The sequence below is a fragment of the Mesocricetus auratus genome, unplaced genomic scaffold (assembly GCF_017639785.1).
Source record: "Mesocricetus auratus isolate SY011 unplaced genomic scaffold, BCM_Maur_2.0 Super-Scaffold_100028, whole genome shotgun sequence".
NCBI classification, from domain to species: Eukaryota; Metazoa; Chordata; class Mammalia; order Rodentia; family Cricetidae; genus Mesocricetus; species Mesocricetus auratus.
This window is the reverse complement of record NW_024429209.1, coordinates 15,675,704-15,694,812: the sequence shown is the minus strand read 5'-3', so window position 1 is coordinate 15,694,812 and position 19,109 is coordinate 15,675,704. Positions and strand designations below refer to the sequence as shown.

Sequence of the window (19,109 nt, the reverse complement as noted above, 5' to 3'; positions counted from 1 at the left end):
AAATCTCTCCCTTCTTCTTTTCTAGGATGTGACCTTGACCTACATTGAAACCTCCTAAATTTAAGAGGACTCTGGGCCACTCCGTCTGAGGTGCTGGGACGTGGGTTGGTAAGGTGAGCATGACCTTTCATATATGAGGAAGCCACATTTGGAAAGTGTGCAAGGAAACGGCAGCCCCCACCTGGCCTAGAATTCTTTGTGTGCACCGCAGCATTGAGTGCTGGACAAGAACAGTCTTCCAGTCCATTGAAAACGTGCCGTGCAGCTCTGCCACCGTGAGCACTGATTTCCAAAGCTGCCACTGTCGACGTCTTGCTGATGAAGTTCCCTTGGAAGGGACCCCGCAGAGCCACGGATCAGTAACAGCTCCAGAGGACTGGGGCAGGGGATTCGTCAGTTGGTTAAGTGCCCACTGCACAAGCGTGAGGACCCGAGTTCGGATCCCAGTACCCACATAACAGCCAGACATGGAGGGGGCACACCTGGGAGGCCAGCATTGAGGAAAGGTGACAGATTGGCTAGCCAGGCTATCTGAATCGATGGGCTCCAGGCTCATTGAGAGTTTGTCAAAAAATAAAGTGAAGAACTACTAAGGAGGACACCAGATGTTGACCTCTGGAGTACACTGCCGCCGCACCACACACTCACACACCCCAATCTTCTCACCACTTACTTTTTGGTTGATTATGAGAAAAACAAAAAGCAAAAGAAAGTTACATTTCTGTAATTTTGAAGCACTAGGTGAACAGACCCCAAATCCATGTTTGACAGTCCAGGTCTCTAGAGTCCTGGGAGATACGGAAGTCGCTTGCTGATCAAATCCTCATGTTTGGCAGGTGGATCCTTCTCTGAGGCCGGTGACAGAAAGCCAACAGTAAGAACGAGTCGCCCCTTTCTTCCAAAGCATTGCAGGATGCTCTACAAGATGAACTACGTGGGAGCCGGCAAATGAGACCTGAGTTGTTGCCTTCAGTGGAGAAAATTCTGAATATTTGGCTATTGAAAATTGCCTCACTTTTCTCCTTGTCTGTTAAAGGAGACGCTAAACAAGAGGTTGTACATCAGTCTACCAAGAGTGGCTTGAAACGAGGATTTGAATTCTTTTTTTAAAAAACGTCAATGAGGAAATTCAAAGTTCTTAGCAAGACAAAGCAAACACTGTTCTATTGTGTGCTGGTGGCCGTCCACCCCGTCCCCCTGCTCGCCTTTCTAAAGCACTTGAATAAACTGTGTTGCATTTGATCTAGATAGAATATTAGCGATAGTCACCAGGGAGACAGCACCAACGGGCTAGAGATGGAGGTGAAAGGAGTTGATGCCCAAAGAAGGGAGGAGAGAACAGAATTCTAAATGCATGGAAGTGACAATTAACACATGCTAGCTGCTGCGGGGAGCCCTGTGTATGTGTAAGGAGCATGAAGTCCTGGGTGAATCTGTGCTGTGGGCATGAACTGGACATAGTCATGTCAAGAACCCAATGCTCTAGTCCCATGCAAGTGGCAAAGCCTCCCCCAGGTGAGGCTCAGAGGGCTGCCAAGCCTTTCTCTGGTCCAAATGTGAGTGTTCACCAACAACTGACCAATGTGTGAAAAGGAAAAGAGCCCAGGATAAGGGGTGGTCTCCAGGTGAGGGGCCCTCTCTCAATAAACAAGGTGGACAGCCCCTGAGGAATGACATGTGTGACTGGCTTCTAGCTTCCGCACACGTGTGTATTCCTACACACAAGGAATATATACACATGCACACAACAGGCCTAACCTCCTGTACCACAGACTCTCTGAGTCAAGATGGCAGTGGTCACGTCCAACCCAGAGAAAATGGCTGCACAGCATCGGAGAATCCTCACATCACTAACTTGAGATTATTTTACTCAGTCTCTTCAACTCCCTCACTAAATTGTGAGCTTTCTCGGGGCAAAAATGAACCTACATCACATGCCTCAGCTACATTCCATGCACAGAGCCTAAAGAGATGAGACACAGGCTAGAAGCCAAAAATCAGTCCATGATGAACACTTGTAGCCATTGTCCCTGGCGCCTGCCTGGGCCGACAGAGCTCTACCCCTGCCGCCCGATGGCCTGACATCCCTTCTGCCTAGGGGTTCTCTCTGATGGCCATACTGACTGCATCACAGAAGAGTGAGGGACCACTGCCCCTCCCTTGAGGGGAGTTGTCCTCAAGCAATAAATGGCAGAGACTGGTGTGTGGAGACCAGCTTCTTTGTGCCTTGTGTGGATGCCCCTGTGTGAGGTAGGAGTTCTACAGAGTCCTGCAGGGCCACAGAATGAGTGCACCTCACGTGCCCAGGCTGGAGGCTGCTCCCTAACACGTCTTCTGTTAGTCACTATCCCATCTCTGTCATCCCCCGCTCTTCTACAAGCATGGTTTTGGTTGTTGTCACGTCTCTGTTTTATTTCTGCTTTGTCTCCCCCATGAGCCCTCCACATCTGTGGGCTCAACCAACTGCGGGTCAAATATGTCCAAAGCTAACTACCTATGTGCTGAATATGTGTGAACCTGTCTTTCATATCATAGTGCCTTAGAAATAGTGTGATTACTGTTCAAGCACTGCTATATAGACGTATGCAGCATTTAATTCTATTGTGTTATAAATAAGAGTTGATTGATGTGAGTTGATTATATGCAAATATTATGCTAATGTCACAAGAATTCAGATCATCCTTGGGTTTCTGACATTCTCAGGGGTCCTAAGGTTCATCCCTCAAGGTACCTCTGAGCCTGACCTCAGAGTTATGACCTCAAGGAGCTGCCTCTAGCCCAGCAGAGAACTAACGAACCATGCTTTCTAGGAAAGTGATGACCACGGTATAAATATTATCATGTTCTAGCTAAAGCAGAATCAACCATGGAGGGTTCACTGGGAGTTTTCTCCTGCTCTTTTCTCCCTCAGGCATGTGTCCCCCATACATGAGAGGAGAATGGGAAGCGGAAGAAAGACCAAAGGGATGGGCCCATCAACCCACCTCTAGGTGTGAGCCTGGCATTCAATGAGATTGCAGTATTGTTCCAAGCAGAGTTTCGGGGCACTGTGTCTCTCAAATGGGGTTTCTCCATTTCTAGGGAAGAGCACACTTTTAGAAAGCAAGCCCCAGGCTATACGCCTCCCACAGCGCCTCAGCGGAGGTGCTCTCCTCTAGAGCCAGACACACCTGGAGGAGTTTGATTCATCACCCTCTGTCTCTTCCCCTCAGGAAATACGTCTCTTTCCAGTGAGAAACCAAGTCACTGGACCCAAGACAAGATTCTGGGGCGCTTCCTCTCCTCTGGCATGGCATCTCAGTGAGCTTCCAGAAACTACCCTCACAGAGAGTATAAGTGCTGTTCCTACTGACCTAAAACACACGCGCGCGTGCGCGCGCGCGCGCACACACACACACACACACACACACACACACACACACGCCGGGCAAATCACTAGACCACATCCCCTGTGTGCGTCAGGTCCAACTTCATACCCGCCCAGGCCTTTAGCCTCCATGGAAGACTGCATTTACAGAGCACATCCTGGGAATCTCGCTCATCATCTCCAAGACCTGGGTAGCACTGAGCCCATCTGCAGGTGGAGATACATGAAATAAACTTTAAAAAAATGATGGGAAGCCGTACCACACATCTACAGCAGACCTGGGATACTTGACCAGTAGCATCAGAATTCTCTTCTCCGGGTTTACCGTCTACGGAATGTAGGCACAACTAGGGGCCAATGGCTAGTAACACCTTCCAGCAATGATTCAGTCGTTGGGGACAGAGAGAGCTAGCTCAGTGTGTAAGATCACCTACTGACTCTGCAAAGGACCCTAAGTTTGGTTCCCAGCACCTGTGCCAGGCCACTCACAACTGTCTGTAACTCCAGTCCTCAGTTACACACACACACACTCACACACACACTCACAAACAGATCACATATCTATACAGAACCTAAAGATAATAAAAATAAGTCTTTAACGAAGGATTCTGTCATTTTTATTTTTATTTCATATATGTAGCCAATAATATAGTTGTATAACAATACTAGCATCCCATTTGTAAATGTATATGCACGTGCATACCCTACAACGTAGTGGCAGGGGGAGCTAATCTGCAAAAGAAAAAGAAAGAAATGAAAGTCAAGTGCAACTGAACAGAGCGGAAGACTTGGAGATGAACGCACCCCCACCAGAGAGAGTGAGGAAGAGACCCGTGCTCCATTGCACTGGGACCAACATGGCTGCAAAACCTCACAGCTTTCTCTGGAGTAGACGTGTGAAGCTTCCTGCATGGTCCCCATCTGCCTCACACTCAGAGCCTGGTGTCAGACTACATTTGTTCTGTTCTGATATCCAGCCCTAGCTAGCTGTGGGTGCTGGAACGGTTCCCACCTCACGTGTGAGCCTCCGTTTCCCACTGAAACATGCCTAAGGATAACCCTCTCCTTGGAGCCCTGCAAAGTGATGCATATAAAAGGTGTACCTTTGGTGCCCAGCCCATAATAAGCCCATCAGGATCATCTCCTCTCACCGGGGTCCTGAAAGCACCAGGGAGATGCATCCAGGCATCTGTGGCCTCCAACCCTACCTACTGACCTTGCCCACTTGGCCTCTGGGCTAAGGAAGCCAAGTGAGAAGTGCTGAGTAGTATTGTCAGTAGACTCCTGGGGGATGGCTGTGTGGACCACACAGCCACTGACTGACAGGAGGCAGAATCTGGTGTCGGCTCTTAATCTGTGACCCCTCCAGGATTGGATCTCATAGTCAGGACACAGAACAATCATAACTCTGTGATGCATGGGATCCTAGAGCACTTTGGGGTGCACTGGAAAGAGAATGGGTGCTTAGCAACAGAAACAAGAGGTCTGCACGGTGGGTGGTGGGGAGACAGCTAGGTAGCCAGGACAGCAGTTTTCTCTGGGGTGCGGGAGAATTTCCCCTTTACATATAATTATCCCCAGCCCTCACCAGGATGCAACAGAAGGATCCCACCATCCTCATCTTGTGGACTGGATGTTCAAGATCTGTTCACCTCCTCCAACTCCCTGGCTGGTTAGAGGCAGAGTTAGGGAATCTACTCTAGGCCTTTAGTCTCCCTCGTGGATCTCTCGTTTGTGATTAGTCTTTGGGGTGGGGGGGTGTGCACACGCATGTATGTGCATGTAAGTGCGTGTGGAAGCCAGAAGTCAACATCTCCTGTCGTACCTCAGCCACTGTTCACCTTGTGTTGGGGTTCTTCATGTTTGTTTGTTCCAAGCAGGTCTCACACCGGCCTGGAACTCAACAAACAGGCTAAGCTGGCTGGCAGGAAGGCCCGTTTGACCGTGTTGATATTACACACATGCACTGACTAACACGCCCCGGTATTTATTTCTTTTCACCCTTTTAAATTTTACTTTATGTGTATGTGCATTTTGCCTGCATGTATGTCTATACACCACACATACACGCCTGGTACCAGCAGAGACCAGAAGACAGTGTCGGATGTCCTGGAACTAGAGTGACAGATGCCTGTGAGCCTCCGTGCGGGTGCTGGGAACTGAAGACAGGTCCTCTGGAAGAGCAGCCAGAGCTCTTACCCACTGAGCCTTTTCTCCAGCCCAACCCACCCAGGCTTTTTAAAAGTTAAGAGATCTGGGATGACACTCTCACCCTCACACTTGCAAGGCAAGCTCTTTACAGACTGAGCCGGCCCCATGGCCCTGACTAGTGTTTCTATAGCTGTATGAACACGGGGTGCCCTGAATGCAGAGGGAGTGTCTATCAAATCTCTCCTCGCTGTCCACCGTGGGGCGTGTGGTCAGCACTGACTTGCAGCTATGAATTGCCAGCCGACCCATGTGATGCCATTACGGAGACGGAGCAGAGGAGAGAGTGAAGGCCGGAGCTTCCTGAGATGCCAAGACTCTGGCTGGCTACATGCTGTTTCGGGTACCGCCTCTGCCCAGTCTTGCCATCTCCCACTTTTTTCTTGTTAGTTGATCCCAACAAAACTTGAGCCTCCTCCCATCATGCTACAGGGTCTGCTGCCAGACAGCAAGGCCAACTCTTCTGAGAGACGCACAAAGCAGAGAAAGACCAAGAATATCGAGGGGGCCAAGAGCTCAGACCTTTTGAAGCAGAAAGGTAGGCCTAGACTCAGCCACTAAAATAAATAATAAAAAGACAGATAAACAAATAAATAAAAGGAAAAAAGGTTTTGATAGTGAAAAAGTTGAGATTGGGTGTGCAAGGACTCCAATGCACTCCCAGCCTGTGCACTTTGTGTGTGAGTGTGCATGCATGTATACATGTTTGTATGTGTTCGTGTGCCTGCTGGTACGTGTGCAAGTGTGTGCACGTGTAATCGGGCACCAGAGGTCAACACCACATATCCTTCCCCCTTTGTTGTCCACCTTAATTTTGTAAATCACGGTCTCTTACTAAGCCTAGGGGTCACCTCACTGGGAATACTATCCGGCCAGCAAGTCCCAGCAGTCCTGTCTCCCCAGTGCACACGGACATGCCCAGCTTTTGCATGGGATGCAGAGAACCCAAACTGAGATCCTCAAGCTCTCACAGTAAGCACTTGACTCACTGGCTTACCCCCCCCCAGCCCCTTGTCCCCTTTCTGTCTCCACGGTGTGCCACCAGGTGACCCCACTGAACTTGACATGAAACAGAAGACTAAAATCACTTCGTGGGATCGACCAAGACGATGCAAAAATAAATCCCAGCATATTCACAATGCCCATCAGTGTCAGCTTGACGGAGTCCTCTTACTCCATTACAGATGAGTGGGGACAGTTATTAGGGGCTAGGAAAATGCTCCTTTCAACCCCCTGTGACTCAATTCTGCTCACTCTGAGAAAAGCCAATGACACGCTTTTCCAAAAGTCTCCAAAATCAGCAGCCTCCAGCAGCAGGGAAGAGAGGAGAATTGTTATTCATCTACAGCAGAGCAGTAGCATATAATTAAATCATTAAGAGGCAAATTAACTCTTCTAGCAATACTTTTCTAAGTGTTTGTGGGCAAACCCATTAGTGAGATGCCAGTAAATCCCAAGATGTCTTTGCCTACAGACTGAGCCAAGGCAGCATCAAAGGCCGGATGGGAGGTATACTGTACAGGTGGTTTGACCTCCTACAGAGATACATTGGAGGGCTAGGGCAGAGGATGGATGAGTCGCTAATGGTGTGTTGTGACTACACTTCCTAAGCCCTTGGAGAGGATAGCTGCCAAATCCCCCTCCTCTGAAAGCCAACAATAAATCTATTCTTTTCTTAAGAAAAATATGATGAGAGCTTTTGGGCTCTCATCAAATACCTCCCATTTTTTTTAACTCATTCAGCTTGGATTATTGACTTTGCAGAAAGGGCCTAGCTGATGGAGTTACTGGGTAAGGAGAATATGTTTTCCAGTGGGACCCTTTGGAGGTACTTATTTAACCGGGTTTTCAGGATAACGAATGTGAAGTTGGCTTCGATTTGGGAGCCAAATATATATTTATGCTATTGACTCAGATTCACGTTGGCCAATCTGGTTGGCTTGTCAGTGGCCTTCAATCCATCTGGGCTTGAGTGTTCCCATCAATACAGTTGATCGTTTATATGATGACCTCGCTTCAAGCATTTAATAAATTGTAAACAACTTGAAAGTATATTGGAAGTCAACACAACTCATTATAGCCATTTATACACCCATCAAAATCCTAGTGGGGGGGTACCCGACCTGATTGGAAGTTTCCTCTGGAGCCAAACAATAATTTTAGCTGTGAAGGGAAATTTTATGGCATGTAAGATTAGACCACACTAATGCAAGGTCAAAAATAATAGAATCAATAGGCAAACTCAATACTGTTAACACTGCGAGAAAATTACTACGAGAAAACAATGTCAACGGCAGATTGAAATGGGTCTCCAAAGTCGTCTCATTGATTTCCTTTCTCTTTGGTAACATTCTAACTCTTTCTCTCCTGTGATACGGTATGTTTAGACTTTTGTGTTTTTCTTAAGCTCTCTTTTACATGGGGAAGATTGCCTTTTTCTGACTGATGGCAAATGTGAGAGCTGTCTGTATCCCGAAATGAATATGGACATTTGTTTCCTGATGTGTAGCCTTGAACTGGTCCTTCATGTAGGACTTAGTTGATAAAATCAGAAGTTATTCTCCCTACAGTAAGGCAAATAGTGATATTGACAAATGACCAACATCGTGCTGGAGACACAACCTCAGCTCTGTGGTATGTGGAACATGGATGTTGGAGAAGGAAATAGCTGTTTTGATCAGTGGATTGAGGTATCAGAGGTTCCCACCCATTAGCAACATGTGTTCCTCTAGCCCCAGAGAGCTAGCCAACCTATGGCAGTCCTTCCTGTCCTACTTCCTGTGTTGCTCCAGGGCCACCTCAGCTCTGCCACCTATGACCACTGGCTCATTTGAGCCCAAACCTTAGGAACCATCATTAATTTCTCTTTCCCTTCCTCCCACAGCCAAACTATCTACTGGCCTGGTAGTGTGAACTTCAAACTTCATTCTGAATCTTCCACTCTACTGTGTCTCTGATGACTCAAGACAGTCACCCTTTTTTCATCACCTGCTTTCATTTTTTCTACTTAATAGGCCGTAATTCCCATTTTAGAATAGAGCCCATGCACTTCTGTCTTTAAACTATTTCTGTAAGGTGCCACAGCATGCCGACTTAAAGCCTGGGCCTTCCTGATATGCCCTCACCCTTCTCCCCTCTTCTGTCCTAGGCCATTCTTGTTCTTTGACATTCATGACTTTGACTCTGGAATGTTGTTCGATTTCAATCCATTGAGCCAATGACTTTTGGGCAGCTAGCCCTAGGGCATGATCTTTGTCTGCCTACTTGACAACAAGCAAGCTGGTGGATAGGGTCTCTCACTCTCTTGCTCACAAGCTCTCTTGGGTGTTTGGAGAAACTGGATCAGCGGTGGTATCTAGCCTGTTCTGTATCAGTGAATGTTTGCCCCTGTTTTATACCTAAATAAATTCTTGAGAATCTTTACCAAGCCCTTGTGGATTTATGCCACACTGGAAAGTGATAAGTGTGTAGTTTGTGTGTGACTTCGTTGGCCCCACCCTTAGTATTGGTGACATACATGAGCATCTTCTGGAACTATAGACAAGAGGACAGACAGCCTACACAGCAGAATCCCCTCCCCATCACATTCCCTCTTTACAGCTCCTGATGATGAGGTCTTAGACGTCGAACCCACTCAGCCACCCTGTGCTTCAGTGACCCTCAGCACGAGGACTGTAATTACATAAATTCACATCCAGGGCTCCCTTCAGAATCCCTTCTGTCTACAACTTCAGAGCCCGAAGTGGTGAGGGCATTAATGACCCTGGCTGCAGCCCTTACAAATGACTGTTGGTCCCCAGGAGCAGAAATAACCAGTGCCCTTGCCCCAGATTGGTCAAATGTCTCAGACTCCCCTGTAGACCTGAGCCCAGGCTATGGCGATACTTCCTATGTGCTTGGCTTTTCTTTCCTGGTCTTACTTCCTCACTGTCTTGACCTTTTCTGGGAGCACTTTTCAGTTACAGATTAAGAGTCTCTATTCTAAATATATGAAATCAGAAACGCTCCCACGACAGAACTATACCATCTAGGCACAACACAGCCTGGCCCATGCCTTCATGAGACCAGAACAGTTGCAACGGTCCATGTGAGAACCTCATAGGGTTGAGCCTGCTAATGTCCCTTGCAGAAGTAGGGGAGTTACTGGGATGGGAGGAGTCTTCTTTAGGAGTATAGTTGCCTATGAGTGACCCCCCTGGCCCCTGCTTCTGTGAGTGATCTCCCACCCCTGCTTCTGTGAGTGATACCTCACCCCTGCTTCTGTGAGTGATCCCTCACCCCTGCTCATGTGTGTTATCCCTTATCCCTGTTCCTATGAGTAATTCTCACCCCTGCTCATGTGAGTGACCCCTCATTACTGCTCCTGTGAGAGACCCTTCACTCCGAACCTGTGAGTGACTCCTTACCCTTCCTCCTATGACTGACTATACTCCCCTGCTCCCATGAGTGACCTTTCATTCCTGTTCTTGTGAGCAACTCCATTTGAACCCACTGGCTTATCTAATGGCAGCTTTCTTAGATGGACTATTGGTGCTCTATCAGGAGTGAACAGGAATTGTGTGTGTGTGTGTGTGTGTGTGTGTGTGTGTGTGTGTCCAGCACAAGTCACAGAACATGATCAAATTAAATTTCATAGACATCAATACACATTTCAAAATTCAGAAGGTGCTAGATTTTTGGATGAGGAATGCTCAACTGATTAAAACCTGTGTAAATATTCCAAAATTCAGCAAAGTACAAATGAACTCTGACCTTGGAAACTCTTCGAGCCCCACAAATTTCACATGAAGGACCCACTGGACCTGTGTTCTGGCAAATCCCCACTTGGGCTCTGCTTCTGAGGAACACAACCTAAGACACTTTCTTTTTGTAAAACATTTTTCCTGTCACATGGAAAAGAGCTAGCAGACAGACCCATGCAGAACTTTCCAGGCTTGTCAGATGTGAACTATGGTGGCCAGACAACTGAGTATGCGCCAGGAGTGCATCCGGAGGCAGAGCCTATGGGTGGGATTGCAGATACGTACGGTACAGAGAATGAGAGAAAGAGACCATGAAGGGCAAACTCAAGACATATGCAAATTATCTTGCATAAGGAGCCAAGCAGCACTTCACTATGGAGAGCGGATGTTCTTAGAATATCAGTTAATAATAGCAAACATCGCCGTTAAGGAGAGCTGCAGACATACAATAGAATTTAATCGCCGGTACCACAGCCTCACAATGGGAAATTACAATGCCCTGAATTGAATAGGTTTCATTTTTCAAAGTGAATATTTTGCCTTTACAATCTCTCAGTGCCAACGATGCTCTTGGATTAGAACTGATTAGAGTCTTTTATGGAGAAACAAGGCTCTTGGCTGTTTACACAGATCGCTAAGCTTTATCCAACTGAAACAAAAACTCTTTACACCCCTCTTCATCCTTCCTTCTCCCAGAGCCTTTGATTATCTAGAGAGGACCTCGCCGCCTATTTCAGCAAGCAGTGATATAGAAAGAGAAACAAAGCCACTAGGGACGCTGGAAGAGCTGGAATCCACTCCACCGACCCAGCCCTCGGGCGGGTCCATGGGCTCCTGGACTGATTTAATCCCACTGCTTGCCAGGCTCAGTTATAGGCATGAGGGTAGAGACAAACCCATCCCAGTCTCTTACCACATAGAGTTTATAAAGGTCAAATTACTTCCACTGGAAAAATTTAGTGGGGTGAGTGGAAGTGTGTGATACTGCTGGGTTTTTTTGCAATTTCCCTAGGTTCTGTAAATGTCTGCTTCTTTCTAATGTTGTCCATTACAATTCAGGTGTGTGTCTTGTATACTCCACAGAAATGATTATGTATGATTACAGCAACCCATGTTTTAACTTTTAAAATGGTTTTGGAGAATTTCACACACAGGTACTATTCACACCATTTCCACCCTCCTTCTCCCCCTCCAACTCCTACCGTGTTTCCCCTGCTCCTACTGTGTTCCCCCTGCTCCTACTGTATTCCCCCTGCTCCTACTGTGTTCCCCCTGCTCCTACTGTGTTCTCCCTGCCCCTACTGTGTTCTCCCTGCTCCCACTCACATTCATGTCATCTTCACCTATTGTTTTCTCATTATGTACATATATGAATATAACTGCTGAGTCATTTAGCTCTCTCTCTCTCTCTCTCTCTCTCTGTGTGTGTGTGTGTGTGTGTGTGTGTGTGTGTGTGTGTGTGTGTGTGACCACTTGGGATAACCTAACCTATCAGGGTGCCCCTTCCTAGAGAAGACTCCCTTCCTCAGCGCCCACTCATTGTCTGTAGCTCTTCATCCAGGGATGTGGCCTTGCGAGATTTCTCCCATCTATGTTGGCATGTCAGCTGCTGTTGTCACTGCACAAGCCTTGTTTAGTTACCACACTGTTGAGATGTCCTGGATGCTGCTTCCCTGTCACATCAGAAGACACTATCTTCCCACAGACGTCCTGGTTCTGTGGTCCTTAGACTCATTCTTCCATAGTGTTCTCGGAGCCTTCAGATATAGGGTTGCATGTGGATGTATCGGTTGGGTCTAGGCCCACCATTGCCACTTGTCTTCATGATGCAGCAATTTGTGATCTCCCCCATTTAGAATCCTGCCACTCAAATGTATGGCTGAATTCAGGTCTCCCTTGGACCTTAGGTAATTCAGTTCATATACATTAGGTAACCATTCCAAAGATAATGGTGCAGATTTGTGTCATCAAACATAATATTTATGCAAATGTGATCACTGCTACTCACCAGGATGAATAAAGATAAATAAATATATATGTGCATATGTGCCTATTCATACTTATGTATGTGTGTTTAGTTTAATCCTGGCCATCAAATTAATGATAAAAATCTGAAAATATACCATTTGGTTTCAGGGTGTTTTGGATTTCCCCCCAGAATTACATCCAAGAAATTGTGGGTCTATAGCTCATAATATGTGAAATCAGGAGGACATGGGTTAGGGCTTAAAAAACAAATTTATCAAAGATATTCATTACAGTTGCATTTGCTGTGATGGTATCCGACCTCTAGATGACCTGGCTTTATAAATAAACTTAAAGCACCTCCAACTTCATTACTATCTCATTGATCCATAAAATATTCCCAAGTACATGTATTTATCAACTTCCCAGAAAGAACCTATGTGATGCAGAAACCACACAGAGACAGACGAGCAGCATGGCTCTGGTGTCCCAGATCCTAACTCTTATGCACATTAGTAGTCAGATACAATATAATTTTTAAGACCCCAGGAGGGACCCTTGAAAGTTGGCATGACAGAATTGGACCATGCCATATGGCAGGCCTGCTTAAGATAGCGATATCCAAAGTGATCTCTTTAGCTTGCACATTAGAGTCAACAGCGTCCGCTTACAAACCTCCGGTGGCTTCCCACTGCACCTAGATGCGAAGCCAGAGTCCCCACCTTCACCTGGCACAGTCTGACCTTCTCTGTCTCTCTCTAAGCTTCCTCATGGTCCTACCACCTGGCCTTCTAATTCCTCTGGCTCCCCAGCCTCCCCCTCCCCCATGTCTCATGCCTAAATACTTGGGCAGATCCCACTCTTTACCCTTCAACATTCAGATTTGAGCTGAATATCACCAAACAAACACAAGAAAACAAAACTCTGACCCCCCCTCTTATGGGTGGGGGCCAGGGTCACACCCTGTTTGTCTTCTTCAAATGACCCCCAAGCTCTGAAGCTATGCTCCAATTTACTTGGCCTTCTTTTGTATTATCGCTTATCATCCTTGGCTGCTTGGAATCTGGGGCAGTGGCTGATTTGAGGCAGGCTTATAAGGTCGCTGAGTTATGACATTGTGAGGTCAATACCACTAAGAGAGAAGTCGAACGGGACTCTCCAGTCTCTGGCAACCAGAGGTGAGCCCTGCAGGACAGCAAGGAGCTGAGTGCCAGGTTATCTGGATGCTGAAAGCCGCAAGAGGAGGGTACAGACCTCAGCCTCTTAGGGGGTCCACCCGAAAGGCAAAGACGGTGAGAGTGCCAGCAGAGGAACCACTGGTTTGAATGACTCTCGTGGACTGTGGGCGTAGAAACTGTCCCAGCTTTCTGGTCCCAGCCTTGGGCTGACATAGCATAGTGGAAATGCTGACTTGGTGTGTGAAAGTTAGAGAAACGGAGTGTTGTGAGGTGTCAGTCACAGCTACCCTCAGTCTAGCCCCAAAATAACGTACGGTAAATCAACAAATAACCAAATTCAAGAAAACTCAGACCCACCGCATGTAACACCAAAACCCAAAAATAAGACCGGGTCTATAAGAATTAAATTGATTTCTCTCTGGCATGGACTCGGATCAGAGGTAACAAATTCAGTGGCAAGGTGACAGTGGCCAAGCTGTCACCAGGGAGGCAATGCTGTCATCTTTCTGCTCCACTATCCGGGCTCTGTGCTGCCCCTCTGCATCAGTTTGCCGTCAGCTGCCTCCTGCTGCTGTAACCAATGCCCACTTTCTCAGTGACTTAAAGCCACGCAGCTTAATCACTGCACCGACCCAGAGGTCACAATGCAAAATAAGTCTTATGGGACTGAGAAAAGGTTGTTAACCAAGGCTGGGCAGACAGCTCAATTTATAAAGAAATTGCCATACAAACCTAAGGACCTGAGTTCAAGGCCCAGAACCCCTGTGAAGAAAGCCAGGCATATGGTAGTCCATGCCTGCAATCCCAGAGTCAGAGACAGACAGATCCCTGGAGCTCCCTTGCCAGTCAGGCTAACCTACCCGGCAAGCCCCGGCTCAACAAGAGACACTTCCATAAAGAACAAAGTGGTACAAGATGGAAAAGGACGTCTGCAACTCTTCTATATTCACCCAAGTGCTTACCAGCACCCACGCAAATTTGCACATACACACTTACATAGTTCACCTGTGCGTTCACCTTCACCCATGAAATGTGCACCCCTTCCACATTTACGGAACAAACACACACACACACACACACACAGAGAGAGAGAGAGAGAGAGAGAGAGAGAGAGAGAGAGAGAGAGAGAGAGAGAGAGAGAGAGAGTTGTCAATAGCAACCTTCTAGAGCTGGGGCCTTGGCTCAGGGGCTCAAAGCCCTTACTGTTCTTTACAGAGGACCTGACTTCAGTTCCCAGCACCCAGGAGGGGAGGGTTGTAACTTCCTGTGACTCCAGTTCCAGGGAACCCAACGACCCTTTCTGGCTTCTTAGCATCCCCTACTCTCGAGCACATATACATAAGAGGCATAAATAAAAATTAATAAATCTTTAAAGGTTGTGTTTTTCTTGGCAGCTCTGGGGAATATCAGTGTCTTTTTATTTGTTTATTTACTTATTTATTCATGTGTTTACTCATTCACCCTCCCGTGTCTACGGCTACCCGCTTTCCTTGACTCCGAGCCTGTCACCCAGCTCTCAAAGCTCATCCCCTCTGCTTTCATCCCACACTCCTTGACTCCTTGAGCCACTTCCCTCTGTCTTTTAATGACCCTGAGGATTGTGTTGTCCCACCCAGACAGCCTCCTCTTCTCAAGATATCCGTACCCACGGTGTTCCTTTGCCATAGCAAAGAGCCTATCACAGGCTTGGAATTAGGCCAGGTCTACCCTTAGGAGACCATGGCCCTGTTCACTGTGATGTGTTCTCTGAGGCGGCATCTAGCTTCAGGTGTCAAATCCACTCCTTTCTTTCAGTGACACCCCTCTTTTCTTATCAGCAGCGAAAGAAACTAGTCAAGACACGGCCTGACTATTCTAGTTTCATTAATGTTTCTATGGCAAAATTAATTCATCGACAAAAAAATAGGGGAGAGAGGGGTTTATTTCAGCTTATGATGCCAGGTTATGGTCCACCACTGCAGGGAAACAAGCAAGGAACTGTAAACAACTCACCATATCACATCCAGTCAAGAGCCGGGAGAGATTGCTGCACTCACGGTGATGCTCATGCTTGCCTCCGTTGCTCCTCTCTCAGGATGTCTTGCCTAGGGAGTGAAAAGCAGGGAGAAATTATTGCATGCACGGTGATGCTCATGCTTGGCTCAGTTGCTCCTCTCTTACAACTCAGGATGCCTTGCCTAGGGAATGGTGCTGCACACAGTGGGCTAGGTCTTCCTGCATCACTTAATGAAGACAGTGTCCTGCAGACACGCCCACGGACCAATCTAGTATAAACAATCCTAAAGACGGAGGTCTCTGGTCCACCTGGTTCCACAGCCCATTCGCCCCAAATAAACACATGGATGCTATATTGATGATGACACTGTTGGCCGATGGTTAGGACTTCTTACTGGCTAGCTCTCTCTTAATTATCAACCCATTTCGATAACCTAAGTATTTCCATAGGGTTTTATCTTACAGGAGAAGGGTTCTGACCTGCTACTCCTTCTTCAGCAGCATGGAATCTCATGACAGCCTCCCTCTATTTTCTCTCCCCAGTCTTCACCTCATCTGGTAGGCCCGCCTATCTTCCTGCGTGACTACTGGCCAATCAGTGTTTTATTCAACAACGTATATACAAAAGTACATCCCCCATCACAATGCCTCACTGAGATTCTCTTCCCAATGACTCTGAGTTGTGTCAAGTCCACTGTTAAAGTTACCACTACACTGGTTTTTCCTCTCCTTTGTCAAAAGTCTGATCCTCCCATTGGCCAGCCAAGTCACACGGCCACTATTGCGATGGCAGTGTGCTTCAATGTCCGCCATCCTCTGTGGGCTCCTCTGCAAGTCCTGAGATATGGAATTTACAAGGAATAATATTATACAGAAAACATCACAGCTGCTTATTTCCTGCTGCACTAATGTCACTCGGAGAACAGATGTTGGTCAAGGAATATGTCAGCAGCAATTGAGTTCACCAGCTTTTGCCAAGAGATCATAAAAGAGTTCGTGATTTTAATCAAAGTTTGCCATCCACCCAGAACTTCAGAAGTGGATTCCCATCAAAGCTACCCAGCCCAAGAGGAACAAAGGTGAACTCTGGGTCCAAAAAGAAAATAAAAAAATCAATCATGACAATTATTTCACTAAATTATTTTAAACCTCGGTGTATCGAGAAGGCTCAGGTAAATGTCGGCTGTCACGCCAACAAGCAGAACCATCCCAGTCCATGACCTTTTCCTTGTTAAAATGCATGTCAGTATGCAAAATAGAAGCACTCCCTAGCAGAACAGACCAAACCTTCCCTTTCTAGAAGGTCTCAAAAATAATCTGCAGGAAAATGGAACTCAGGGGGAAATTCGACTTCATCAGAGACATGAGCAAATCTTTAAAAATTGCTCTGTCGTCACATCAGAACCTATTTCAGGGGTTTGAACCTGGATTGCTTCAAAATAAAATACTTCTGAGTGGGATGCCCTGACAGGAAAATCTCCCAAGATGCCTACCTGTCACTTCCATCCACTCAACCAAAGGTTCTCAACCTTCCTAATGTTTCCACCCTTTAACAAAATTCCTCATGTTATGGTGACCACCACCCAAAACATTATTTTTGCTGCTACTCCATAACTGCAATTTTGCTGCTGCTGTGTCATAATATAAATATCACCTGTGTTCATCGATGGTCTTAAGGGACCTCTGTGCAAAGGCTGATCGACCCACAAAGCTGTCACCCCCACAGGTTGAGGACTGCTGCATGAAGCCCAGGAGCAAACAAAAGCAATTCTGAGAAGCTTAAGAGAGGGGACCAAACCCAAGGTGTTTACTAAAGAGCAAACTGCAACCGGATGCTGGGCATCTCCTTTCCCCGTCACAGTTCCCAGGGGATCCCTCAAAAGACCCCAGCGGAGCACATGGCAGCCAGCATCGCCCAGGGGAAGTTGGCCGTTAACATCCTTGGTTCAGAAGGGAGTAGGATGAGGCCTGGAAGGAGGGGGTGGGAACAGGGCAGGAAGAGGGCAGGTAAGGGGTGGGAAGCAAGTAGCTTCTAGAGTCAGATGTGGAGAGATGTGTGCAAAAGGCCACCGTGCTGATCAGAATTCTCACTTCTGAGACAAATACCGGAGACAAACTGTAGCTTGAAGGAAGAATTTGTTTTGGCTCATGGTTTCAGAGAGTTCTGTCTGTGATCTCTTGACTCCATGGCTGATGAGCTTGTGTGAGGGGAAGCAGAAGGCCCCCTCTGGGAACATGTGGTAGTGTGGGCAGTGTGGGGAGAGGCCCAGTCTCAAGGACACACCCCATGGTGAACTTTCTCCAAGAAGATGGGGTCGGGTGTCATTGTTCAGATACCCATCTTCTTCTTCAGACAGAGTTTCTCATTGACTCCAGACTCAGCTAGACTATCTGGCCGGTGAAGGATCCACCTACCTTCTCCTCCCTAGCGGGATCACAAGTGCACACCACTGTGTCTTGCATTTTTTTTATGTGGTTTTGTTCTAGAAGTTAAACTCAGGTCCCCATACTTTTAAGGCAAATGTTTTACCGACTAAGCCATCTTTCAGGCCCAGGAGATGGCTTTTTGGAACTACAGAAACCCTTTCGTGGCACTTGTGTGAGTGGGTAGGATAGAGTGGGCGCGTCAGGGAATACCTGTCAGTTTTCTATTTCTGTCTTTTAGATGGCCAGTAACTCAGCATCCTTGCACAGTGCCCATTTGCTGGTTGTAAGCTAACAGGTCAGGGGTCCAGGTATGGCCTCTCTCCTGGGGTCCTCTCCTCTGGATATCGCTGAACTGAAAGCAAGGTTTACATGGGCAGTGTTTACACCTGAGGGCCAGGGATAGATCCATCTCCAAGTTCCCTCAGACTGTTGCAGGAAGTCACCCCCTTGAGGTTGAAGGACTGAAGGCCCCTTTTTCTTTCTGGGCTCATCCTAGACTGCTCACGGCTCACACGACACTGTCCACATCTCTTGCCATGTGGCCCTGCCAGCTCTACAGCAGCAGAGGATTAACCCCAGTATTCTTTGGGAGTCTCCAGAAATGACCCTATTTCTCTTAAGGGGCCACATGATCATGTCTGGCCCACCCACCCCCAATAATCTTCCCAGCTACAGGTCAACTAACAACTTAAAATAACCATGGTGGCAAGCTCACAGGGTCATATCACATGATGGTCGCAGATCCTCCCACAACCAAGGGGGAAGGAATTAAATATGGATGAGGGTCACCAAGGGTCACTTTAAAAATCTGCCTCCACCACCTGGCAACGCTTGATATGAGGTGTTGAGTAATAGAGGTCCATAGAACCTTCTGGTACGTTATAAATCCATGGGCTTCACTGATTAAAGTTGCAGCCTCAGAATTAGACTGTGGGGGTTCCTCCCTGGCAGAGACCTGTTAGGCAACTTGTTTGATTCTACCACACCTAGGAGCTGTTTCTTGCTCCAGCTTCAGATACATAGTGCCTATCTCAGAGCACCACAAAGAGGGACAATGAAAGTCACGTGACTGCCAAGTACAGTATCTGGTAAGGGACAAGCACCGAGCTCCTAAGCACACAGTGGCATTAGGATGATTATTAGCACGGCTACCCATATCTGACTGCCATTCATATGTGGATTATCTATCCAGCATTGAGGTAAGCCTAGGGCAAGCTCACAGCATGG

At 47.2% G+C, this 19,109-nt stretch overlaps 1 long non-coding RNA gene across 1 annotated transcript in view; it reads right to left on the bottom strand.

The window, feature by feature from the left end:
- LOC121134428 overlaps window positions 1–18,676 on the bottom strand; it is a 50,235-nt gene extending 31,559 nt beyond the window's left edge. The window contains exons 1-3 of the long non-coding RNA XR_005871507.1: window positions 18,598–18,676; window positions 18,093–18,234; window positions 15,453–15,544 (exon numbers count right to left, since the gene is read on the bottom strand). This is a non-coding gene — a long non-coding RNA (uncharacterized LOC121134428). The remainder of the gene's footprint in view (window positions 1–15,452; window positions 15,545–18,092; window positions 18,235–18,597) is intronic.
- Between the last annotated feature and the right edge of the window lie 433 nt (window positions 18,677–19,109).